Here is a 27,126-nt window from a genome sequence, read left to right on the forward strand (position 1 = left end):
GCCTATAGTCCCAACTACTCTGGAGGCTGAGGCAGGAGAATGGCGTGAACCCCAGAGGCGGAGCTTGCAGTGAGCCAAGATCCTGCCACACTCCAGCCTGGGTGACAGAGCGAGACTCTGTCTCAAAAAAAATAAAATAAATAAAAAGAGAAAGAATTCACTATTTAATAAATGGTGCTGGAAAAACTGGCTAGCCATGTGCAGAAAGTTGAAACTGGATCCCTTCCTCACACCTTATACAAAAATTAATTCAAGATGGATTAAAGACTTAAAGGTTAGACCTAAAACCATAAAAACCCTAGAAGAAAACCTAGGCAATACCATTCAGGACATAGGCATGGGCAAGGACTTCATCAAAAGCAATGGCAACAAAAGCCAAAATTGACAAATGGGATCTAATTAAACTAAACAGCTTCTGCACAGCAAAAGAAACTACCGTCAGAGTGAACAGGCAACCTACAAAATGGGAGAAAATTTTCACAACCTACTCATCTGACAAAGGGCTAATATCCAGAATCTACAAAGAACTCAAACAAATTTACAAGAAAAAAACAAACAACCCCATCAAAAAGTGGGCAAAGGATATGAACAGACACTTCTCAAAAGAAGACATTTATGCAGCCAAAAGACACATGAAAAAATGCTCATCCTCACTGGCCATCAGAGAAATGCAAATCAAAACCACAATGAGACACCATCTCACACCAGTTAGAATGGTGATCATTAAAAAGTCAGGAAACAACAGGTGCTGGAGAGGATGTGGAGAAATAGGAACACTTTTACATTGTTGGTGGGACTGTAAACTAGTTCAACCATTGTGGAAGTCGGTGTGGCGATTCCTCAGGGATCTAGAACTAGAAATACCATTTGACCCAGGCATTCCATTACAGGGTATATAACCAAAGGATTATAAATCAGGCTGCTATTAAAAAACATGCACAAGTATGTTTATTGCAGCACTATTCACAATAGCAAAGACTTGGAACCAACCCAAATGTCCATCAGTGATAGACTGGATTAAGAAAATGTGGCACATATACACCATGGAATGCTATGCAACCATAAAAAATGATGAGTTCATGTCCTTTGTAGGGACATGGATGAAGCTGGAAATCATCATCCTCAGCGAACTGTCACAAGGACAAAAAACCAAACACTGCATGTTCTCACTCATAGGTGGGAATTGAACAATGAGAACACATGGACACAGGAAGGGGAACATCGAACACCGGGGCCTGTTGTGGGTGGGGGGACGGGGGAGGGACAGCATTAGGAGATATACCTAATGCTAAATGACGAGTTAATGGGTGCAGCACACCAACATGGCACATGTATACATATGTAACAAACCTGCACGTTGTGCACATGTACCCTAAAACTTAAAGTATAATAAAAAAAAAAAAAGAAAAGAAAATCAGGAAGGTCTTTAAGAGAAACTCCCTGGCAACATTCTCACAGAAAAGCAGAGTGTAATGACACCTCATGGGCAGGATGCCCATTCATCCACAGTTGTCCAAGACAGTCTCATTTACAATTGGTGGCCCAGTGTAATCATTAAGATTGCCCCCAGACTTTCTAAAGCAGCTGTTTGATTAGTGATAAACCAAGTTAACAGCACATTGTATGCTTAAAACTTTTTCACACCATCAGAAATGCTTGTAGATGAACTCACAATTCATCCACTACCAAGAAAGTTCATTCCATTATTATACCAATCTACCATTAAAGTAGATTGAAACACTCAACCTTCCATTGATGAGACAAAATAAACTTCACTTTGGCTCTACTTCCTCCTTTTGGGACCATCTGAACAAGTCTGATCCTTTCATCACATATTTAAGAACAAAACTATGTTCCTCCAAAATCTTTTATCTCCAAGCTAAGTCTTCCCACTTCCACCATCAATTGTTATGTGGCATTTTCCTCTCCATCTCCATACGGACTGCTCAAAACCACATAAATTCCAGTTTGTCAATATTTTGTTCTAATCTTTATGCTAAAAATGAATGCATATTCTTCACTCACGGCTTGATCAGGTTTAAGTTAGAGTTATCTCTTTTTTTGCTGCAGATAATATTCCTGCATTTGTGGAACCCTTGGCCAATTTCTTTCTCTCACATTACCCCACCTCAGGTTAATATATTATACCTTCCTAATTAGGTGAGAGACAGCTAAACCTTCAAGTAACCTTAGATTATTTTTCATTCTAAAATTATGAAATTAATTTTATTTTGGATGTTAATGAAGAATTTTTCAGTTATTATTACTCAATTCAATTATGTTAGAATCAGTGTGTTGTCTGCCAATATTCCTTGGGATCCCTATCTTGAAAACCTGCAGGTTCATGACCTTTGAGAGTTCTGTGGCATGCAAATTGGAAAAGTATGTCTTCCATGTTCTCATATTGTTCTGCCTAGAAAAATGTGGGATGTCGAGACAAAATGACTGGGAGGAAGACAATAAACACGAAATTCTACAGCTTGAGAAGATGCTATTGCTGCTTGAAGCTGGCTTGACATTTTCATGAAAGAGTAAGCAGTTTTTCTCAATTTTTTTTTGCAGGCTGCTGGATCACATTGAAATAACTCCGTTTTTATTGTTGTCCATTCTGCAATCTCTTCAGCAATCTGGCTTTGTGGTGAGTACTACCAGAACCCCAGAGAAGCATGTAGGTATTATAGCTCAAAGACCGCCAGGTATGTGCTTAGCTTTTGAGAAAAGATTTGACAGAAAGGCTATTTAGAGACTTGCACAATATGGATTTCAGAAACTCTTTTCACCCTCTACTGAGCCTATGAGATAAATCTGTTAAGCAGTTATGGTTGTTAAGATCACGATCAAGGTTTCCGCTTCACTTTGCTTAGGAAGACACAGAGATAGCATAACATGGCGGAAGAAAGACTAGTAATGTTCCATGTTTTAATTGCATCATTTGCTCACGTGTTTCTCCATTAAATAAACTTCTTTGCTGGAGGGATTAAGGAAATCATACCATTTGCAACATCAAAATTGATGAAGACGTGATCCTTAATTTGAAGGACTCATTTTCTGGCAATGAAGGCAAGCGTTTAAGCAAACTGTAGTATAATAGAGACCCATTTCAGCTTCTAACAGGAATTATATCTTAAAGGAAATTACTATCTTTTTTATTTTAGAGACTCAAAAATGGCTAGTCTGGGAGTTATAAAAAACATGTCTCCCTCCTCCATTACCATTAAATTCAACAACACAACCTCTCCCTTGAAAACTAAATCTAGTAGTTAATATCTATCAATTTCCTGAAATGTACTGTTATATTAAAAGTCATGCTTTCATACTGGAGTTCATCTGGGTTTTCCTGACACCAAAGTAATGACATGAAAAACATCATCATTTGACTGTTTGGCTTTAAAATGTTAATGTTATATTTTAAAGCATTTCTACTACATTTTAAGCTTTAGTTCAGTGATTGTAATTGCAAGCAAAACTAAGACTTTTGTTCAAAGTAGAGATAAATATCTGTGAGACAGAAAAATGTGATTTGCCATTCTGGATGGAATCCAGTCTCACACCCTGTTTCTGACAATGGAATTAAGAATTATCTTTCATGAGATAATCATTGTCCTGCTGGACCCACCAAAACAGCACAGCTGCTGTGCTTTCACATAATTGAAAATCAATATTTGGATATTAGAGAGCTCATTTTTTATAAATTACCAAAGTTGCCTCATTTAAAAAGTTATAAGCAAGGTATATTAGTCCTTTTTCACACTGCTAATAAAGACATACCTGAGACTGGACAATTTACAAAAGAAAGAGGTTTAATTGGACTCACAGTTCCATGTGGCTAGAGAGGCCTCATAATCATGGAGGAAGGCAAACAGGACAAAGTCACATCTTACGTGGATGGTGACAGGCAAAGAGAGAGAGCTTGTGCAGAGAAACTCCAGTTTGTAAAACCATCAGATCTCATGAGACCCATTCACTATCATGAGAACAGCATGGGAAAGACCCACCCCCATGATTCCATAATCTCCCACCGGGTCCCTCCCACAACATGTAGGAGTTATGGGAGCTACAAGATGAGATTTGTGTGGGGACACAGCCAAATCATATCATTCTGCCCCTGGCTCCTCCCAAATCTCATATCTTTACATTTTAAAACCAATCATGCATTCTCAACAGTCCCCCAAAGTCTTAACTCATTTCAGCATTAACTCAAAAGTCCACAGTCCAAAGTCTCATCCAAGACAAGGCAAGTCTTTTCTGCCTATGAGCCTGTAAAATCACAAGCAAGTTAGTTACTCCCTAGATACAATGAAGGGACTGGTATTGGGTTGAATACAGCCATTCCAAATGGGAGAAATTGGCCAAAACAAATTGGCTAAAGGCCCCAAGCAAGTCCAAAATCCAGAGGGGCAGTCAAATCTTAAAGCTCCAAATGATCTCCTTTGACTCCATGTCTCACATCCAGGGCACACTGATGCAAAAGGTGGGTTCCCATGGTCTTGTGGAAGCTTTGCCACTGTGGCTTTGCAGGGTACAGCCTCTCTCCCAGCTGCCTTCACAGGCTGGTGTTGAGTGTCTGCAGCCTTTGCAGGTGCACAGTGCAAGCTGTCAGTTGATCTACCATTCTGGCTTCTGGAGGATGGAGGCCCTCTTCTCACAGTTCCACTAGGTGGTGCCCCAGTAGGGACTCTGTGTGGGGGCTCCTACTCCACATTTCCTTTCTGCACTGTCCTAGCAGAGGTTCTCCATGAGGACCCCATCGCTAGAGCAAACTTCTGCCTGGGCATCTAGGCATTTCCATACATCTTCTGAAATCTAGGAGGAGGTTCCCAAACCTCAATTGTTGACTTCTTTGCACTTGCAGGCTCAATACCACATGGAAGCTGCCAAGGCTTGCGGCTTGCACCCCCTGAAACCATGGCTCGAGCTCTATGTTGGCCCTTGCAGCCATGGCTGGAGAAGCTGGGATGCAGGGCACCAAGTCCCTAGGCTGCACACAGCAAGGGAACCCTGGGTCAGACCCATGAAACCCCTTTTTCCTCCTAAACCTTCAGGCCTGTGATGGGAGGGGCTGCCACAAAGGTCTCTGACATGCCCTGGAGACATTTTCCCCATTGTCTTGGTGATTAACATTCACCTCCTCGTTACTTATGCAAATTTCCACAGTTAGCTTGAATTTCCCCTCAGCAAACTGAATTTTCTTTTCTATCACATCATCAGGCTGCAAATTTTCCAACCCTTTATGCTCTGTTTCCCTTTTAAAACTGAATGCCTTTAACAGAACTCAAGTCACCTTCTGAATGCTTTGCTGCTTAGAAACTTCTTCTGCTAAATACTCTAAATCGTCTCTGTCAAGTTCAAAGTTCCACAAATCTCTAGGGCAGGGGCAAAATAACACCAGTCTCTTTGCTAAAACATAATAAGAGTCACCTTTGTTCTAGTTCCCAACAAGCTCCTCATTTCCATCTGAGACCAACTCAGCCTGAACATTATTGTCCATATCACTAATTGGCATTTTGAGCAAAGCCATTCAACAAGTCTCTAGGAAGTTCTAACCTTTTGTACATTGTCTTGTCTTCTTCTGAGCCCTCCAAACTGTTTCAGTCCCTGCCTGTTACCCAGTTCCAAAGTTGCTTCCACATTTTTGGGTATCTACAGCAGCACCCTACTATACTGGTACCAATTTACTGAATTAGTCAATTTTCACACTGCTGATAAAGACATACCTGAGACTGGGCAATTTACAAAAGAAAGAGGTTTAATTGGACTCACAGTTACACATGGCTGGGGAGGCCTCATAATTATGTTGGAAGGCAAGAAGGAGCAAGTCACATCGTATGTGGATGGCAGCAGGCAAAGATAGAGCTTTTGTGCAGGGAAACACTCGTTTTTAAAACCATCATATCTTGTGAGACCCATTCACTATCATGGGAAAGACCTGCCCCCATGATTCAATCATCTCCCACTGGATCCCTCCCACAACACATGGAAATTATGGGAGCTACAAGATGAGATTTAGGTGGGGACATAGAGCCAAACCATATCATAAGGCATTCCTATAAGTCAAATAGGATTCTCTTGTAAGGCAACATTAGCTCGTTTCTATTGGTTTATCTAGGTCAAAGTTGAAAATTACACACAAAAAGTGAAGATACTGAATCATCTCTTTTCTTCCCAATTGTACCCTATAAGCATGAATGTTGTTCTTTCTACTAATGCTATTACTCCTAATATTAGCACCATTACTTTTCTTCTACCACTACTTTCACTCCTATTACTGGTGATGATAATGATTATAGCTAATACAATGAGCATTTGCTGCATGTCTGGCATACCTTTAAGTATTGTACATAAACTGGCTCATTTAGTCTTCACAATAACTGCATGGAATTAGATACTAATATAATATCCATATTCTTATTGTGAAAGTATAGGCAGAGAGAGGTTGAGTAAATTGTCTAAGGTCTAACAGCTTGCATTCAACCCAGAGCACCATGGCTCCAGAGCAACTGTTCTTCCCATCATGACCTGCTGCCTCAGAATGAATCTTCACCTGTGCCAATTATTGTAAATGTATATATTTATTACATAACGTAAAAATTCTAGACATGTTTTTAAATAAACTGTTAAACATTTTCAGAATGAGCTATTCATAGAGATTGTTATAACTAACTCATTTTGGAATAATACCCTATGGAAAACATTTTTGAGCTTTTAGTCATATTATTTTTCTCAAAGAAGCTGAATTAACATTATATATAGTCAAGGTTTAGCCTGTAGAAATGTATAATTAACCAACAAGCTAAGAACACAGTATTTTTACTATTCTTACCTTACGAATAATTTTCAAAAGGTCATTTAAAAATTTTTAAATTTAATTTTAATTTGGCATGAATAATTTGACATACATCTACATGTACGGTAATGCTCCCTTATATATTTCAGGATCCCCAGTGGATGCCTGAAACCTCAGATAGTACTGAACCCTGTGTATACTACATTTTTTTCTGTACATACATATTTATGGTAAAGTTTAATTTATACATTAGACACAAACAGATTAACAACAATAATAATGAGATACACCAATTATAACAATATGCTCTAATAAAAGTAAAATAAGAGCTAGTTGAACACAAGCACTGAGACACAGTGAGAAACAGTTGATCAGATAACCAAGAAGGCTACTAAAGGACTGACTGGTAACTGACAGGTAGCATGTACAGTGTAGATACACTGGCCACAGAAACGATTCACATCCCAGGTGGGATGGAGTGGGAGGGTTAAAGATTTTATCATGCTACTCAGAAAGGCATGCAATTTAAATTTACGAGTTGTTTACTTCTGGAATTTTCATTTAATATTTTTGGACCCCATTTGACTGCAGGTAACTGAATGTGTAGAAAGCAAAACCGCAGTGGGCGGGGGTTGGGTGCTACAATAGACATATGTGTAGATAGGTAGATATAGGAATAATAAGAATCAGTTATTACCTTTTTAAGCCTTCAATCTCATGAAGAAGTACATAAAGTATAATAGTAATGAAATGTATGTATCATTATTGCAATGAACAATGACTACATGAAAACTTTTGTTTTGTTGTTTCTCTAAAAATAGTAAGAATTTCTTGGCCGATAGAGAATACATCTTTCCTCTTATAGCTCTAAAACATAGCTAAGTTTTTGAAACATAGTAGCTATCCAGAAATATTTATTGAGTGTTGAATGAGCCATCATACAGATTATATTTTATTTGTAGTTGTTCATGCATCTTAAGTATCTTGATGTTTCCTAAAAGGTGTCATAAATTTCACAGAATGAATAGCAGTTCCCACACAATGATGAACGTTCACTTTGGGAGTTGGAAAGTAGAAAAGCAATCTGAAGTTTTCTCAAAAGTGTACAGCATTATCATTTTATGAATGAAAATTGTGAGCTATACGCTCCCTACAAAGCAAAAGGATATCTAATTGCAAATTATTTATTTTATTTGATATTCAAGTCAACTTAATTTGTAATTAGTCAGAAAGGCAATATTTCTAATAATAAATTATTACTAGTTTAGTTTAGGGATAAATCTCAGATTTTTATTCTTTACTTTCTTTCTTTTTCTGTTGTACACAAACCTTAGAGGGATGTGATCATCTCTTAGTGCTATTCTCTAGAAATAAAATTGGGAATACTTTTATTGTATATAAAGTTGGAGATAAACCTATATTTAACTCGTACTATTTGAGGACTTTAATCCAGCAACACGTACTGCTAGGACTTTTTGGGGCAAAATCATCTGTCCATTGGCCTTCCTGGGACCGCAGCAGTCAATACCTCAAACTAGTCTCTGAAGATCAATTAGGGTGGCTGAAGGACAAGGCAACCATATCTCTCCCATGAAGGATGGACTTAATCTCATCAAGCTAGTTTATTTCTCACAGTCTTCTACACTGTTTAGACTGCAAGGCAAGCTCTCACTTTTTAAGAGATTTGGAACATTAAATTAGTGCTGGTACCAAATGCAGTCTTCAGCCTCTGCCGTCAGCCACAGCACCAATAATTCAAAAACAACATTAAAAAAAGATAGGAGATTAATAGAAATGCAAATCTCAAGCCTCACTCAGATAAAATAATAAGAAATCTCCATAGTCAAAGCTAAATTTCTGAATCCTATCTAATAATGGATTAAAGGAATTCATTATTAGGTGTATCATGAAGGAGCATACTCTGTATAGACCTATACAGACTCCATGAGAAAAAAAAATGCATTACCATAGATCACAGAAAATATAATTATTTAACATATTGTTTAGGAATTCAGAGTTTTAAATTGAACTGCTACAGATACAGACTTTAGAAAACAAAAAAGAGAGACATAGAGAATACCTGTCTATTTTACTCTCTGGAGGTATCAAGTTTTGCATGTCTTTGAATGATTTTGGAGTCAACATTTAGGGAAAGAAAATAACCTTATATTTCCTCTTTAGGTCAGAAAAAAATTGTAGAAATGTGGTTATTTCAGGGTGGGGTAGGCAATATGTCTTACGGTAGCCAGATTCACGTCTCAGCGTTTATTCTCTGTATTTCAGTTCAGCAGCTGTTGCCAGCTGCCTGAAACTGCCAGCTACCTGAAAGCTTAATAACTACCTGAATATGATGCTCAACACTCAGGATGACAGCCCGCATCCCTGAGACTAGGAAGCAATAATTAGTTTGATGATTTTCATTGATAAGTAAAATTGGTATTAATGCTACTTGCTAAGTCCTATGTCAACTGTATTATCCAAATTATGTAATTTATTCTTCTCACCAGTGCTATGAAACAGGCCGTATGATTATTTACATTTTACCTTTGAAAAAACCCAGTGATTTAGAGAGGTTAAATAACTTGCCAGAGGTCACGTAGCTCACAAGTAATGGAACAGGGACTCAAATCCAGGTCTCTGACCATGAACTTTGGGCTCTGAACTGCTCTTAACTAGAATATTGTATTACTTTAGGTTCCAGGTAGGTCAACTAGATCGTTGGTAATATATAAATGTCCAGAAAAGTTGCTAGGCCACCATGCATGCCTTGAAAAGCAAGGATGCAGTGGGAGGAGTAAGAGGGACTTCAAGAAAACCATTTAACATGACTGATACCTGCCTGCGGGACTGTGGGAAATCCCGTGAACACACTGTCAAACACTCATCCCTAAGAAATCTAAAATCTAGAGGCTGGGTGTGGTGGTCCATGCCTGTAATCCCAGCACTTTGGGAGGCCAAGGCAGGTGGATCACCTGAGGCCAGAAGTTCGAGACCAGCCTGGCCAACATGACAAAACCCCATCTCTACTAAAAATACAAAAAATAAAAAGAAGAAAAAAAATTAGCTGGGCGTGGTGGTGGGTGCCTGTAGTCCCACCTACTTGGGAGGCTAAGGCAGGAGAATCACTTGAACCTGGGGGGCAGAGGTTGCAGTGAGCCAAGCTCATGCCACTGTACTCCAGCCTGGGCAACAGAGTGAGACTCCATCTCAAAAAAAAAAAAAAAAAAAAAAAAAAAAAGAAGCTGAACTGGAGGAAGAGAAGGGGAATACTAGGTGGGGAAGAGAAAAGAAGCTGGCAGTGCCATCTGCACCAACATGGCCTTCCCCAAATGAAGCTGATAGAGGGAAGGGTTAACTCTAAATAAAATTTAGTAGTTTTTTTTTAAATTAAAATAGGAACAAACATTTTAATTACTAAGTCGAGACGATTCTTGGATCCAAAATTTACTGCAGGACTTTGTATTCTCCAAAAGTGACATTTAAAAAAAAGTGTGTGCAGGAAGGGGAACATCACACTTCAGGGACTGTTGTGGGGTGGGGGGAGGAGGGAGCGATAGCATTGGGAGATATACCTAATGCTAGATGACGAGTTGGTGGGTGCAGCGCACCAGCATGGCACATGTGTACATATGTAACTTACCTGCACATTGCGCACATGTACCATAAAACCTAAAGTATAATAATAATAATAAAAGAAAAAAAAAAAAGTGTGTGATTTATTCAACATGTCTTCCAGGGAAGAGTCATAAATAGCCTAGAAGATTGAAAGTCACACTGAAAATGGAGACTAAAGTTAGTTTGTACTTTGTTTCACTTTGTTCTGTCTATGATTTATCAATTTTTGCTCTTGAACAGTGTTAATTTATGTAAAGCACTTATACCCAATAAATAGTAAGACCTATATAAGCATAAACTATTATTCTATTATTTCAGTGAAATGGTTTCTTATTTAACGCCCCTAAGGAAAAAAAGTTTGTGGGATCAAAGCTACAACCAAGACTTATTTGGGGATGAAGGAATTTTTCATGCCCAGGGACATTCTCGTAGGGCTTGAAAAGCTGAGTTAAGGAATATTGTACAGGCAAGTTGACATACATGACTACTGAGCCCTTTTGTGGTTAACAGTCTTGTCATTCACAATTCACAATGCTCGTCCAGGGTCAAGTTAACTGTTTTCTCTTAGGAAGGTCTCTGACCTCATTTAGGAGAGCCTCTTTGCAACTTGGGATTGTTAAACAAAAGTATGTACTGGCTTGTTTCTCCTACCAAACTCTGTTGGGCATTTGGTTATTGATTTGGTGGGGAGAATGAATTAATGTAGAAAGGATGAATAATACACTGTTTAAAAAGACTCGCACAAAATACATATACAAATGCATATATGTTTTCCTGCATTGTACTGTAGAAATAAAATAAATGGACAACAATAAAAAAGGGCTCGTTTGCTTTTAAAATATTCTTAAATAAGAATCTATCAAATTATGTTTTTATAAGCAAACAGGAAGAAGTGGCATAATTTGATGACATGACTGGTGCCCCCTGGAGAAATGGATGACTGTGCTAACTTATGAATGATGAGAAGCAGAGGACAAGGAGAAGGACAAACACATGGAAGGCAAATACTCTAAGCAGAGAAAACAGAATGCATTAAAGGATGGGTGTAAAGGAAATTTAAAAGCCTTCTCATGCAAGGTAACCAAGACTATTCGCTAGTCAGTTCATTGGAAAGGTACATAAAATATATACTGAAGATTTTAATTTTTCTTAAGTCTTGTAAATTTATTCATTCATTAGTCTTTGCCTCTAAAACAAAGTCCTTTTATTTGAGGATGATATTGACTGAGTTCACACAATATCATCCTCAAATAAAAGACCTTTGTCTTAGAATTAGACAGAGATTGGTTATGAGTTTCTACTCTAATTAGTGAATTAGACAGAGATTAGTTATGAGTTTCTACTCTAGGCAAGGGCAGAAACCAGTGTTCCCAGAAGGAAAGTTTTCCCATTCTTTACTAAGGGAATTTGATTTCACCCTATGCTTCCCAATTACGGGAGGTAGTAGTGAAGGGTTTTGCAAGTAATATGACAAAATTAGAACCTAAATTTTAGAAAAATTGATATGGCAGTGATGTGAGAATTAATCGTAAGGACAGTCTTGAGTCCAGGATATGTGTTTTAATGGCAATTCAAACATAAGAGAAGGGACTACAGGTAAAGGCATAGAGAAATGGTATATATTGCAAAAATAAAGAAGATAGAAATGAGGGGAGTTGGTGTTAAGTTACATTGGGGTAAACACATGGCCACTCACAGGTCACGGGTAACTGGGTGCCTTGGTGTATATCCACTAGATGTACACGAGGGATAGTGAAAGAGACCCTAATGCAGGCAGTGTGGAGGGGAACAACCATTGTTTTTGTCTTACCTAGTTTTTTCATGCATTAAGTTTCAGACAAATAATGAGACATTCAAGTAGAGATGGCCTATAAGAGATACAGCATACTCTGCCAAACTTAATGCAACAAAATTATTTTCAAATTTCTATGCACTTGTGGGGTTCACAATATTCTGGCAGTTTTGTCCAGGCCAGTTTGGCTGAATGCCTGGAAGACTTGGGCCTAGAGCCTCAAGGTCTTCATGCCACAATTGAGTGTGCTGGGGAAGCAAGCAGCACCAACACAACACGGCCTAGATTCACAATTTTTGCTCTCTACAAAGAGTAACTGTAATATTTCGAGTAGGCTGTCAGCACATATTATAGTCATGGCTTTAAACAAGTGTCTGACATACTTCTCTTCCTTAGTAAGTTGAGATAATATTTTGTATCCATATTAATGAATTTCTTTGGATGCTGTTTGGATGCCAGTCCGCTTTCCTGAATAAACCTTTATAAAGCGCCTGGTTTAGTGAGAAATAAGGCAATGCCTCATTTGGGAAAAGGGACATTTTTAGGTGTAGATGCCCTGATAGATACCACCAGTTCTGAAAAATAGGAGTTCAAAGCTCTTCCAAGCCTCAGTGACTTTATTTCCCCCAACACTTTTTCAGAGGAAGTCAATACATTCTTGTTCAAAGAGAACAGCTGCCAAATATTCAAGTCCTTTTTTTTTCTTCTTTTCCGATATTCATGCCTTAAAAAACTCAAGCCTTTTAGCCAGCCATGGTGGCTCACGCCTGTAATCCCAGCACTTTGGGAGGCCGAGGCGGGTGGATCATCGAGGCGGGTGGATCACCAAGGCAGGTGGATCACTTGAAGTCAGGAGTTCAAGACCAGCCTGGTCAACATGGAGAAACACCATCTCTACTAAAAATACAAAAATTAGCCTGGTGTGGTTGTAGGCACCTGAAATCCCAGCTACTTGGGAGACTGAAGCAGGAGAATAACTTCAACCCTGAACCCTGAACCCAGGAGGTGGAGGTTGCAATGAGCCAAGATTGTGCCACCATACTCCAGCCTGGACGACAGAGTGAGACTCTGTCTGGAAAAAAAAAAAAAAAAAATTCAAGCTTTTCCATGAATCAACATTTAATTAGATACAAAAACTGAGATTTTAAAACGACTAAATTCTAAGTCAAGAGAATCCTAAAGATTTAGGTGGGGAGGGTTTGCTTCACTTTAATAATGTAATTTCTGGATAACCATAAAGAATGTTCCCAAATTAACTCTAAAAGTAAGAACAGGGACTAATAAATTTTTTGCTGTTGAGAGACTAACTGCTATTAAGTTACCTGGTGCTTTTGAAAATCCACTGAGTTATTATTCTACTCTGTCTGTATACCAACTAATTAAGCAAGAACGTTTGACTCAGCTGAACTTGTTTCCAGATATAAAGAAAAGAAAACACAGGAACGAAGCCCCAATTAAATGTTTCTGCATTCTGATTTTTGCAGTTTTTTCTAAGGGACATGATATATCCCAGTCTACCTTATATCTGTTGGCTATTTATAACTGCTCTAAAGATAGAAGTCTATGGCTGACTTTCTTACAAAATTTGTTCATAAAGCAGCCATGGTACCACCACAGAGACTTACAGATAAAAATGAAGGTCAGTGATCATTATTTAAAGGTCAGTGATCATTATCTAGGATTGTGAGCTCTCCTAGACAAGCAAAGGCAAAGGCCAGCATAGGAATCCTAAATTAACCCTATGATTAAACCCAGAGTCCCTGTAGCAGTGCTACTTAAAGTGTGGCCCATAGACCTGCACCAGTTTTGTTTATTTCTTCCAGTACATTAAGGAGGTAAGTACAATAACAGTAAGCATTTAGGAACTTCCAAAATAATTTGCAGAGATTTTATATGCATTGGCTTAAATAATTTTTTTTTCAAATTGGGGCTTCCATATTGTAGATCTTTTATTATTTCAATTTAAAATTAATTTATTTTTCCTTTATTTTACAAAGTCTGAACTGCAACTGATTAAAATTGGAAAATATTTTTCAAAAATATAAAATATGTTTTTCAAATAATTATTCTTCACAAATAGTTTGAGATTCCTTTCTCTAGTCATGAGATAATGAGTTGAATGGGGCCTTGGAAATGAGAGATGTTAAACATATGACTTAATCTTTCTAGGTTTCCATTTCCTGGTTCTCAAAATGTAGTGACAGAGCAAAATCTGGGGTCAAACTGGCCACTAGATAAGGGACACAGAGGTTTTGTTTGTGTGTCAACAAAAATGAATTGGGATGGTTTTGGTCAGGCAGTGTGCTCACCAATTAGGACTCAGATTTCTCCACTTCCTGCCATGTCACAACAGGATGTGTTTATATTACACCTGTGATGCTAAAGATGTGTGAGTTTGTGACCTCGAAACTATGACTGGCAGGTTTCCTTCCAGTTCTATGATTCTGGTATTATGGAATAGGAATTAAAGTCATATGTTGTTGTTATTTTTATTATTTTTCTTTGAGAATATGACCCCACAGAGTAGCTATAGTTAAGTTTTCTAAACTAAAGCCCTGGATAAGGTTGGGCTTTGAGAAGTCAATACTCAATTCATCCTCCCGAGTTTAAAAGAGCATTTCCATCTGTATATATTTTACATGTAGAGGTTCCATGTAAAGTTTCATTTGATAAAAGGGGTTCATAGAAATAACTTTTTCAATAAAATTGCTCTAAATGTTTGAATCCAGTACAGTTTTAACTTGACCATATTGCATATGTGCACTTGGTCTGCTATGCTTGGCACACATCAGTGCTGGGCATAGAAAAAACACCAGCTCAATTTGTTCCTATTTTACTTGAAGGGGTTGACCATAAAGTCAGCCAAGCCACTCTTTTTGCAAGATTTCCCCCTAAAGTGCACACCAATAAGGGAGGGTAATGGCCCCATCTGACAGATGGAAGAAGTAGCAGGGACTGCACTCATACATTATTTTATAGTCAATGCTAGTTGGCCATGCATATAATTCAACACAAATCATGATTAATAAGCAAATGAATGGGATGGGTGCTAGAAATTATCGCTGCCCATGTACATCATACAAAATTAAATCTGATTACCTTTTGAAAGCCGGCATTATTGTCTCTTATTTCTTAAAAAAACTATGTATTTATATTTTTATCTAAATCTCTTGTTTTTAACAGAGAGCTGATATAACCACATTTTTTCCCTCTACAGAGTTCCAGCTCTATGGCAAGCTGAGTTCTGTGTACACAGGAAATTAAATTAAATTCAGCAAATGAATGAAATTAAAATTAGGAGAAAAAAGGAAGGGAAAAGGAATGAGTTGGAGAGAACAGATAGATAAATTTTGCTAAACTTGTATATTTCCTTTCTGATTTTACTCACAGATGTTTTCATTATGAGCTTTGATGAGTCACTGTGACAAATTATGGTGTGTGACATCGTCAGCCTAAGATACTGCTTTGATCATGGCAAATACACAATATATATTGGAGCACTGTTTCTATTTTTAAAATTTGCTTACTATATGATGACACTAAACTTTGCAATTTACATGCCATATTGCACTTAAGTATAACATGATACTATTATTTTAGATATTATTTTTATTAATTTATATATATATAAATTAAATCATAACAAACTTAGAAAATTTGCCATTGGTCACGAAGCTAGTGTGTAATTACACTGTTAATCTCAGCTAGTCTCTTTCTATCCTATGTTTATCTCCAGGGTATGCCTGGAGCCATAGAGTGACTGTGTTTCCACACTAGGGTTCTGAATTTCTCCTCTGTCCAGGCATGTACAAGCTGCTCAGTCTTGTTTATAGGAAATGTACAGATTAATAGTTTGTGCTTGCTTTCTGTTATGTATGTAATCATAATTTCTGTTACTGAACTTGATCATGTAGCCTTGTTTTGGCTACATGACCCAAAAGGTGTAAAACCTCTCCCTGGATGAAACTTGCTTTCCTGAGACCAAGCATTTTGTGTGTGCCATGGCTCACTATTCATTGTCAAAGCATATTCTGTGTGACTAATGAAGACGTTTGGAAGCTGTACCTAGATGCCTTGGACTTCCCTAAGGATTGATTGTGATCGCATTCTCCTGCTGATCATCCTTTACCTTTAATAAAGCCTTATTTAAGTATACTTTGTGGAGTCATATGAGTCTTTTTAATAATCCAGAAATTCATAATTGATACAGTTGACGTTGAAAGGTTCCCCTAATTCAAGTGAAATGACTACAACTTTGCTCAGGAGGAAAGAAGACGAGAAAAGGAGAATAAAAAATCTTTGGTTACAAAGCTGACTGCTGAGCCAGTCCCAGTCTGAGATTAAACAAGCTCTGAGATCATTCACTGTAAAGATTTTTCAATTGAATTTAGAGGTAATAGATCCAGAGCCAGGGGATAGCTAAATGGATAAGGAACAAGATAGTAAATATAAAACCACTTCCAGAGAAATTAGAAGTGCAGAATAAAGTTGCAGCTGATTATTGCGTGTCTAGGAATGGAGAAATGATCCCAATGAAAGGTAGAAAGGTGGCAAGCACTTACTTAACCAATAATTCTGAAATAATTGGAGAAGTGAAATTTCCAAGCAGGAAACTGCTGAAACTAGGAGATATCTTATCAGGAAACTGACTAATTTCATGGGCAAATACAAGCAGCACCCAAAGGGACCTTAATGACAATAGCTTTTATGTAGTAACAAAGTTTGCAATTTTATTGCCTCTGGACACAATGGGTAGGATGGGACATTTGGTTCCAAATGATTATAGCCTTGATGAATTCAAGAACTTGATACACAACAATTGAATCTGTAAGACCCTCTGTCGGTATCTGTCATTACCATTATGCCTGTGTATGCAAATTCCCCTAATCTTACCCCTAATTTGTTAATCTGGATTAAAGAAGAAATTCAAGCGTTCTTAAGCATGAAAAGAAATTTTCCTCATCCTATTCCATTTTGATTTCAAAATGGAATACTCCACTGAGGATGTTAATATGTTGAGACTATAAGCCACATTGAATTGGTTAATATGGCTATAATAATGGGAACTCCTCTCATATGATGTGAGCTTCAAAAGTAACCTTGTTACAAAAGGGAAACATTACGTGAAGGAGTATGTCATAGCATTGTTAGTAACTGCAGTTTAGTGCAAGACTGACCCATGTGCAAAAGACTCAAGTTATTCAGAAGAGAGGAAATAACATATTTGAAAGGTAAATAATATATTAGGAAAAGTGAAGTCTTTAGATGGTTAATAAAGACAATGAAAAGGGGGAATATGAATAGGCTGCCTTCCAAGGTCATTGATGAACCACTGTCCCAGACTGGGCGAACTCCTCAGGCATTAAAGGAGCTATGGCATAGCAACCCAATTTATTCTAGCCTTAATGAATCAAAGAAATCGTAAGGAAATGTGCAAATAAATCCACAATTCCTTTAAAATCAGATGGTATAAAGTGAAGAAAAAGGCTTCAGTTCTGAGGGACCATGACCAAGGTCTTGGCAAAATCCCCCACTGGGAACTTAGGGCCTTCATATTTGTGGGGGTTAAATTGTCTAAAGCTGATGAAAGAACTTTATTGTGTTTGTTAAACAATGGTGCACAAGGTACTATTATGAATAAACCATTTAATAAAAATTAAATATCAATATGATTATGTCATGGAATTATAGCAGTATTACTGTAAAAAATTTAAAAGCAAAGTTATGAGCCTATATAAAAATTTGTGAAAAGAAGTTATGTGTGAGAGTTGCATCACCACTTGCTGAATATATTATTTGTATGGATGTAAAATTTGAATGAGATTTCTTCCCTTATCCAAGCTGTTATGAAAATGTATGTGGGTAAATCTGGTTTTTGTTCTGGTTTTTAATCGCACATGCTAGAAGAGAACTACCTAAAGGAACTCAACTGGTTTATTTGAAACATCTGGGATTAGTAAGAGGTTTCAGTCCTAATTGCAGATATATGAAGTGCAGTTGAACTAGTGTCTACAAAGTCTGTGTTTAGTATTCTCATATAAAAACTGGAAGAAAACTGGTGGGTCTTAGAGGTTAACAGTGTATTATATAGGCTTCTTCAAAGTGGTGCCTTCAATAGCATCTGCTGTGCCAGATGGGAGTTAACAATTCAAGCCATATAACAAGCTAAAGAAAGTGATCTATTCAGCTAATTCTTTCTTTACAATTGCTATTTTGGAGAAAAGTCAGCACCAGTTTCCATTAAGTAGGATGAACACCACATTTACTATTATTCCACAAGGATATTTAGAATTTTTTGCTTAGTGTGTAGTTTAGTAAGAAGACTTAGATTCGATGCAATTGAAAAGCACTGTCAATCATTATATTGATGATATAATCAATATGTGATATAATGTTTGGATCTAAAATCAATCTAAAACTGAACAACTGTTCTGTATAATTATGTAACTATCATTGGGGGTGAATGAAGAATCCTCCTAAAAAATAAAAAATAAAAACTACAAGTGTCAGCACAAAGAAGAAATTCCTAAGAATAGCTTGACTGGAGCCACTAGTGACGTTCCATCAAAACAACCAAAATTAAATTGTTTTACTTGCTAGGTCAAAAATTCAAATAAGAGTCTAGCTGCCATACTAAAATTTCCAACATTTAAGGATTCTGCTAGCCTCTATTTAGAAAGTCACACAGAAATAAAAAATGAATTACATAGTGTTCTGAATAGCAACAGTCTTTATTGGAACTCTGAAAAGTCATTGCTCACTCAAGCACATTGACGGCTTAAAATACCCATGCTCAGATGACATTAACAGTGTTGTCACTTATTGCTCACTGGCATGTATCACCTGTCAATGACCACTGGGATTTTAAACTATTAAGGTGCCTAAAACATCTACCAGTTATATTCTCTTCAAGAGATAGTTTTGACTGAAATTGCATTTACTTATTATTGACTGAAATTGCATTTACTACATAAGCAAAAAAATTTTTGAAGCTTGAAATATTGAGGGCAATTGATGTAGTTTGGCTCTTGTCACTACCCAAATCTTATTTTGAATTGTATCTCCCATAATTCCCACATGTACTGGAAGGGACCCATTGGGAGGTAATTGAATCACGGGGGTGGGTCTTTCCCATGCTTTTTTTTTGTGATAGTGAATAAATCTCATAAGATCTGATGGCTTTATAAATGGGAGTTCCCCTGCACATGTTCTCTTGCCTGCAACTGTGTAAGACATGTCTTGCTTCCTCTTCGCCCTCTGCCATGATTGTCAGGCCACCCCAGCCATGTGGAACTGCAAGTCCGTTAAACCTCTTTCCTTTACAAATTACCCTATCTCAGGTACTTCTTTATTAGCAGTGTGAGAACAGACTAATAGAGCAATAAAAAAGTTTTTTCCTATGGTACAAGACAGAGAACTCAGAAATAAGGCTGCTCACCTACAACTATCTGATCTTTGACAAACTTGACAAAAACCAGCAATGGGGATAGGTTTCCGTATTTAATAAATGGTGCTGGGAGAACTGACTAGCCATATGCAGAAGACTAAAACTGGACCCCTTCCTTATATCGTATACAAAAATTAACTCAAGATGGATTCAAGACTTAAATGTAAAACCCAAAACTATAAAAACCCTGGAAGACAAACTAGACAATACCATTCTGGACATAGGAATGGGCAAAGATTTCATGATGAGATGCCAAAAGCAATTGCAACCAAAGCAGAAATTGACAAATGGGATCTAATTAAAACAAACAGCTTCTGCACAGCAAAGAAAACTACCAGCAGAGTGAATAGACCACCTAAAAAATGGGAAATTTTTGCAAACTATGTATCTAAGAAAGGACAAAAATTCAGCATCTATAAGGAACTGAAACAAATTTACAAGAAAAAAAATGAACAACCCATTACAAAGTAGGCAAAGGAATGTAAATATACCCAAAGGAATGTAAATCATTCTATTATAAAGGCACATGCACATGTATGTTCATTGCAGTACTATGCACAACAGCAAAGACATAGAATCAACCTAAATGCTCAGCAGTGATAGACGGGATAAAGACAATGTGGTACATATATGCCATGGAATACTATGCAGCTATAAAGAAGAATGAGATCATGTCCTTTGCAGGAACACTGACGGAGCTGGAGGTCATTATCCTTAGCAAACTAATGCAAGAATAGAAAACAAAATACCACATGTTCTCCCTTGTAAGTGGGAGCAAAATGATAAGAATACATGGACAACACACACTGAGACCTATCAAAGGGTGGCAGGTGGGAAGAGGGAGAGGATCAGGAATAATAACTAATAGATACTAGGCTTAATACCTGGGTGATGAAATAATCTGTACAACAAACCCCCACAACAGAAGTTTAGCTATATAACAAACCTTCACATGTACCCCTGAACTTAAAAAAAAAAAGTTAAAAACAAAGATTTTTCTTCATTCAATGGGAAGAGTGAAATATGGACCATGTAACAGAGGCAACCATATGAGATATCCGTTGCATACATGAATAGTAACTGCTTTTAAGTCATGCCTTTAATCCTTCTGATTTACCTAATCCTGCAAGTGAATGGGAACCCACCTTTGGCCAATTACTGGAGGATGAAAAAAAAGAGTTAGCATGGTTTTCTGATGGTAGCTCATGGATAGAGGGTCAACACTTGAGCTGGAAGTCAGCTGTATTACAACTGATTTATGGCCATATTCTGACTGAAAAAGGAAAAGATAAATTTAACCAATATGAGGTACTAAGAACACTAAGGGTATTGGAAGAACTAGATGGTGAGAAGAAGAAGAAACAGAAGGAGAAGGAGGAGGAGGAGGAAGAGGAGGAAGAGGAGAGCCTGAAGAGGAAGATGTAGTTAAGAATTATGCTAATTATTGGGACATAGCCAAAGGACTAGTAATACGTTCTGAAAAAAAGCCGTATATAATTAGGTAATAAGAAAACCTCATGTGATGTAGTATGTTTTGAAAAGCATTATGAACATGGAAAAGGAGAGTTAAAGGAGATAATATGTTATGCTTGTCAGAAAAACCCTCCTAAATTTGAAGGGGAACTGGAACCAACAAGTGGGTGCCATCATCCATTCTTCGGAAAGGATCACGGAGTGACATCAAAGACTGAAGGGCGATGTGGGCTTGCATACCCAGAGAATCCAGACCTTCCCCTAGGTGGTAAGTGAATTACATTGGCTTTATGCCTGTGGAGGGGTGCAGATGGGTTTTTACTGGGATAGATATTTATTCTGAATTTAGATTTGCATCCCCTCTAATGGTGACAAATGTTTTAAACATGATCAAACTAAAGCAGAAAATATTGTTCCTTTTGGACCTCCAGGTTAGATATCATCTGATTAAGAAATTCATTTTCCTTCAGATGCCAGGATGTATATAATATTTTGTTGTCCAAAGCAAGTATACAGTGAATTTATCATCTGCTTCATCACTCACAAGGTACCCACTTACCATACTGCAGGGCTGACAAAGGATAAAGAGTGGTTTGCACAATTTCAATAACACATAATGAAACAATATGCCTGGTATTACAAGTGAGTCTTGTGTGACTGTATATTGAAGAGTCCTGTGCATTCTTTCCATAATCAGAAAAGACACAAGTAAAACAGATAATAAGTGGAATTTCCAGGATTTTAAACTAAACTTTTTATAATTCAGAGGAATTAACCACTACCAGATGTACTTCTAAACTGAAATGTGCATATCAGTAGAAAGGAATTTACTACTGATCCTTAGATACACTTCTAAACTGAAATGTGCATATCAGTAGAAAGGAATGCTGATCCTTCACTGAGAACAGATATGGTGACTGGAAAGATGCAGTATAAGCACCTGAGAACCTGGAATGAGGAGGGGTCCTCTGAATGGGAGAAAGGCACAGATCAGAAAGATAATAAATAGAACTTATGTGTATCTCATGGTTTCCCTTAGAGCTGCCTTGTTTTGGGTCATCGCAGAACCCTATTTTAATACTGATTCATTTCAGTGGTTGGAACCTACTTTTAAAATGCCCTATTCTGTATGTATTAGATTTTTTGGGCTATAACTTTATTAGATATTCATGAGTTAGATATTCATGATGTTTTAAAATCAGAAAAGGCAATTTTTAACTCCTCTATAAATTTTTGAAATCTATGATAGTGGAAATGAAAAAGAATTACTTTAATATAGAATTCAAACTGATTTTAGAACAAAATGTCTCAGGATTGTATTAGAGGTAACTAAAAACTGTGCCCACCCACATTCATCACATTTGAGCCATCCCTGAATTTTAGCCTCATAGTTTTTCAATGGGAGATTTTAAAAAAAGTAATTGATATAATATTGTTGAATTATGAGGTCATTATATAATGAGGCATTATATAATAACAGAGAAAATTATTATCATAAATCATGAAACTATAGCAGACTTTGGATTTATATAGTGCAAACAAAAAACTTTGAGTCTGTTTTTCAGAAGCCCAACTACAAAGACATTTTTAAATGGAAAATATTATTTTCTATCCAGGTGGCCTTATATGGATTTATTTTGACATCGGACACCTCTTTTATTTGGCATTAGATACTTTTTAAAAATGTACAATTATTGCATAGCTACTATGTGCTAGGTGCTAATCCAACTTGAATATATGTTTTACACCTTTGCCTCATCTAATCCTTATAAAATCTCTTCAAGTTGGATATTATTTGAGATTTTAGGTGTGAGTGGGGTCCAGTAGGGTTGATAAAAAGAGTGTTGATGAATGTATTGGGATTTAAAAGTGAGGAAAAAAAACAACAAAGATTACTTGTGGCATTTTTTAAAACTAGGTGCAAAATTGCTTCATTTGTTAGGCCACTAAATAAAACACACATGTAAATTGCATTTACAACTTGTATATGTCATGTAGCTATGACATAAAACTATACGTTTACATCTGTGTTATATAATTCCCTACTTGGAGCTTTCAATTAATTTATTACCCAACATTTCTTTCTTGTCAGTGTTCCATATTGACCTTATTCAAAATGGATTGATCGATGTCCTTCTTTTTTTTTATAATGAGTCCCTGAGCCTAAAATCAGATAAGCTCTGTAAAGTTTTCTGCTTCTATAGACTACGACTTTTCTTGATGAAAAGGCAAAGAATGCAAGGGCCTTCCTCCAAGGTCTTTGGCTCTCATCTGATAAACTTTGATAAACTAAAGGGCACAAGAGGTGAGAAGCATTGTGTTTACTTTCTGGGCCATCGGCTTGTCGGTGCTGTTATGGAAAGCATTCAGACTCTCTTGCGTTGGGCTATTGGGCTGCTGTTAAAAATATACACGTTGTGAATAATGCCAAAATACAAGCAAAACTAAAAGGACTGACAGCTATAGTATGAATCCTTCTTAGCATTTCCCACAGGAAAACTTTTCAGGTGGAGGGTGGTGATGGCTCTTTCCATGCTGGCTATTTTGTTCTGTCAGGATTCATAAGAAGTTGAATTAATTAACATTTGAAAGCACATTTTTACTCTCAGGAAAAACTTTAACCATGTGGTTTTAACAACTACCCAATGTTAGCCTTTTATTAAAATGCTGTCCTAGATTCGGGTTTGAACTGAAAAGTGGTTTAAGGTCTCAGGTACAAGGAATGTTACTCCAGGAGGAGGAGTCCAAGAAAGGAGACTTTGACCTTCTAAAAAACTCTGCATTTTTCAGCTGCATACTAGAAGTCTACCAGGTTGGCATAAGACTCTTGTCTTCGTGATAAAAAAAAAATACTTGGCATCAGTTTTCCATGTGATTGATTAAGTACATAGTATTTATTTGTGTGGTGTTCTATGCAAAGTTAGAAACTCATGCTGCTCTGGGAATAGGCTCTTATTTTGACCAATGCCATAAGCAGTCTGTAGGAAGAGCTAAGAAGTGAAATGATAAAGGCCGAATGTAAAAGCTTAGAAGATATTCACCAATGACAAATGCTGCTCCAAAGAATCGAAAACTAGCTGTCAGAAAACCTCTCCTGATACTGAGCCAAGTTTACTTCCTCATAACTCCTACCACAGGTATTAGTTCACCTGCCAGGACCACAGATGACTAATCTAGTCTTTCCACATGACAGTTTTTCAAATATTTGAAGGCAAAACTTCAATCTCCCATGATCCTTCTCTTAAAGGAAAATACCTCCACATCCCTTAAGAATTAAAAAAAAGGTCTTCAGAGAACATGATTTTGAATTCCCTCACCATTCCATCCATCCTCTCCTGGATAATTTACTTTATTTATAAATTTCTTCAACTGTTTTTGTTTCAGAATAGAGGTCAATGTTGCTGGCTTAATCTTATTTCTCTACTGCAGATGTGTTCCTTTAAACAAGAGGTTTAGTTTACTTAAAATTGAAATTCATTCCTGAAAGTGGTACCATACAGTGGCAACATGGGGTCCCATGAATGGTGAGAGTCCTTTGGAAGTCTTTCACATGAGCTTCGTGCTCTCTGGCTCAGCTATGTTTGCATGTACCCCACCAGTGGGAAGGAATTTTGGGTATTCATTCATGTCCATTCCCCGCAAACACACACTTAAACATGTTGCAATCAGAATAAGACCGGATTCCACAAGGGGGGTGTAGTTAATACACAATATGCAGAGTTAATACTCTTCTCTACACCCTCCCTTGCTCTCTTTCCTTGCTTATGCCCTCCCCCTTCTTCTCCGTTGTCTATCACATCCTGGCCATGGGTTTTCCTCCTTATTTTACTATTTGCCTTATTGTGACTTGTTACCACCACTTCGTAACTGACAGAAGCATCCAGACATTTCATCTCCCAGGATTCAGAAGTTGAGGCTTAATAGTTGGCTGTTATCTTGAGAATGCTGACACACCTATTATCTTAAATCCTGATGTTGTTCAACGTAATTATTGTGTATGATTAAAAATAACACATCAGTGCTTTCTGTTCTTTTTTTTTTTTTCACTTTTTACTGGTGTTCTTAATTTTTCCAAACCAATACGGTTTATTCTCACCTCTCTTTATCTACCCCATCTTGTTCCCAAAAATAAATACACACCTTATAAGATGAACATACATTTAAACAAAGAACCATAACTACAGTTTCTTTGGATGCCATTTGGTCACAGAGGATTCCAAGCCAACAGGTGGGTACATCAAGCTACTGACCAGTAGGGTTCTCCTGCATTCTTTTATTTTTTCTACGTATTCTTCTACAAAGAAATAGGTAAAACACTGAACAGCAACATGACAAGCCCACTCTGTCACTTGAAAGTTTATGGGAGACAATTCTTTCCAAGCTGAGTGAACTGAGGGCCTGTCCAAGGGTCTCTCTGGGGAGACCTTCTCTTCCCAACTCCCCATCCCATAGTCATTCCACACTCCAAAGCATACTTCCTTTACCAGAAGCAGCACACATCCATCCCTCAAGTGCATTTCTCCAATTCAAGGAGAGAAAGGAAGGAAACAATGAAGTTTCCTTCCATCGTGTGTAGAAAACAATGGTGTGTGAGTGTGGTTGTGGTGGTGTATGTGTGTGCATGGGGACAGATAGATGTCAAACAGATGAAGAACGGAACTGAGCATACTGCCTTCCAAACAACTGATCTGGGTTTGGGTCCTAGCTATTACCCCATTACATGTTAGGGCTTGAGAGCGTCAAGCTCTTGAGTGTGGAATCGAATGGATGAGAAGCACATTATCATCACTGTTGCTGATCAAGCTGAACTGGAGAATGTGTCTTGAACGTTGGTCACAGTTGAGTTTCCTGACATGTCCAGATATGATGGACTGATTAGCAGAAAAGGTCTGTGTCCTTAGAGACCAGCCTCTCACAATATGATAGAGAATCTCAAAGGGGCTGGGGCATGTAAGCTGACTCTTTTCTCCGGTGTCACCAACCAGAAAAGTCATTTCTCATTCCACGGGGAGAAATGGAAAGGGAGTGAAATGAAAGAGAACAGAGGTGTTTCTCCCTTTCATTACCCTCTAAGGAACTAGAATTTTCCTCCCCTTGAAGAAAACATGAGAAATAGAGGGTAAGCATTCCTTTTTGACATGAATAGCTGCACAAAACTTCTTAGTTTTAAAATTACTTTCTTATACTCTGACATATAAATAAATCCTATCAGTGGTGTTTAAACTGTAGGGCAGATAAGAATTATTTTGAGCTTTAAAAAAAGTAGATTCCCCAGGTCACACTACATTTTCTTTTTAAACAAACATATGTGTTGGGGCTTAACCCTTAAGAATTACTACTGCATGTAAGCCAATTTTGCTCTATCGTTAACAGTATGTACTGGGCCCATAAATGTTGACCTGTGGAATCACAGAGAAGTGTTTATCTGACCATGGGGTTTGACTTCTGGTGCTCAGAATGCTCACTTAGTTACATTTGGGTGTGTAATTAAACATAAAAAATAACAGGGAAATTTTAAATACAAAAACCACCTTACAAGTCAGCAAAAATATGTATTGTTACAGTACTAAGTAAGTGCAAGAAAGTAAGGGATGATTCTCTAATCAGGAACTGCTTCTGCTTAAAATATTATTATCATCAATATGTTCTTTTTCTTTAAAAATGAGAATTATAGTTACCTTAGAGAACCATTCTCCAATAAAAATTATTGTGATGATAGAAATATATCTATGCTACCCAATATGGGCACCAACATGTAGCTATGGAGTACATGAATGCACATAACACAACTACAGAACTGAATCTTTAATTTAATTACTTTTAATTTAAATATAAGTAGCCATGTTTGACTACTGTGTATTGTATTGAGTAGCGCATCCTTAGCATATGTTTTTAAAACTGTGGGTTGAAATAAACTAATGGACTCTGAAAACAATTTAATGTTTTATGTCAGCATTTAGATAAATGACCTAAAGGAGTATAGATATTGTGAAAGTTCCTCAAACATAGCAAATG

The 27,126-nt window shown here is 37.2% G+C and overlaps 1 long non-coding RNA gene across 2 annotated transcripts in view; it reads right to left on the bottom strand.

The window, feature by feature from the left end:
• The window catches only part of LOC129058153 (uncharacterized), a 159,064-nt gene that overhangs the window by 19,657 nt on the left and 112,281 nt on the right, over window positions 1-27,126 (bottom strand). The window contains exon 5 of one of the 2 annotated variants that reach the window (XR_008523053.1): window positions 12,793-13,088. The exons of the other annotated variant lie outside the window; for it this stretch is intronic. This is a non-coding gene — a long non-coding RNA (uncharacterized LOC129058153). Of the gene's footprint in view, window positions 1-12,792; window positions 13,089-27,126 lie in introns of those variants that run through there. 2 annotated transcript variants of the gene reach the window in all.

Source organism: Pongo abelii, chromosome 11, assembly GCF_028885655.2.
Source record: "Pongo abelii isolate AG06213 chromosome 11, NHGRI_mPonAbe1-v2.0_pri, whole genome shotgun sequence".
Lineage (NCBI taxonomy): Eukaryota > Metazoa > Chordata > Mammalia > Primates > Hominidae > Pongo > Pongo abelii.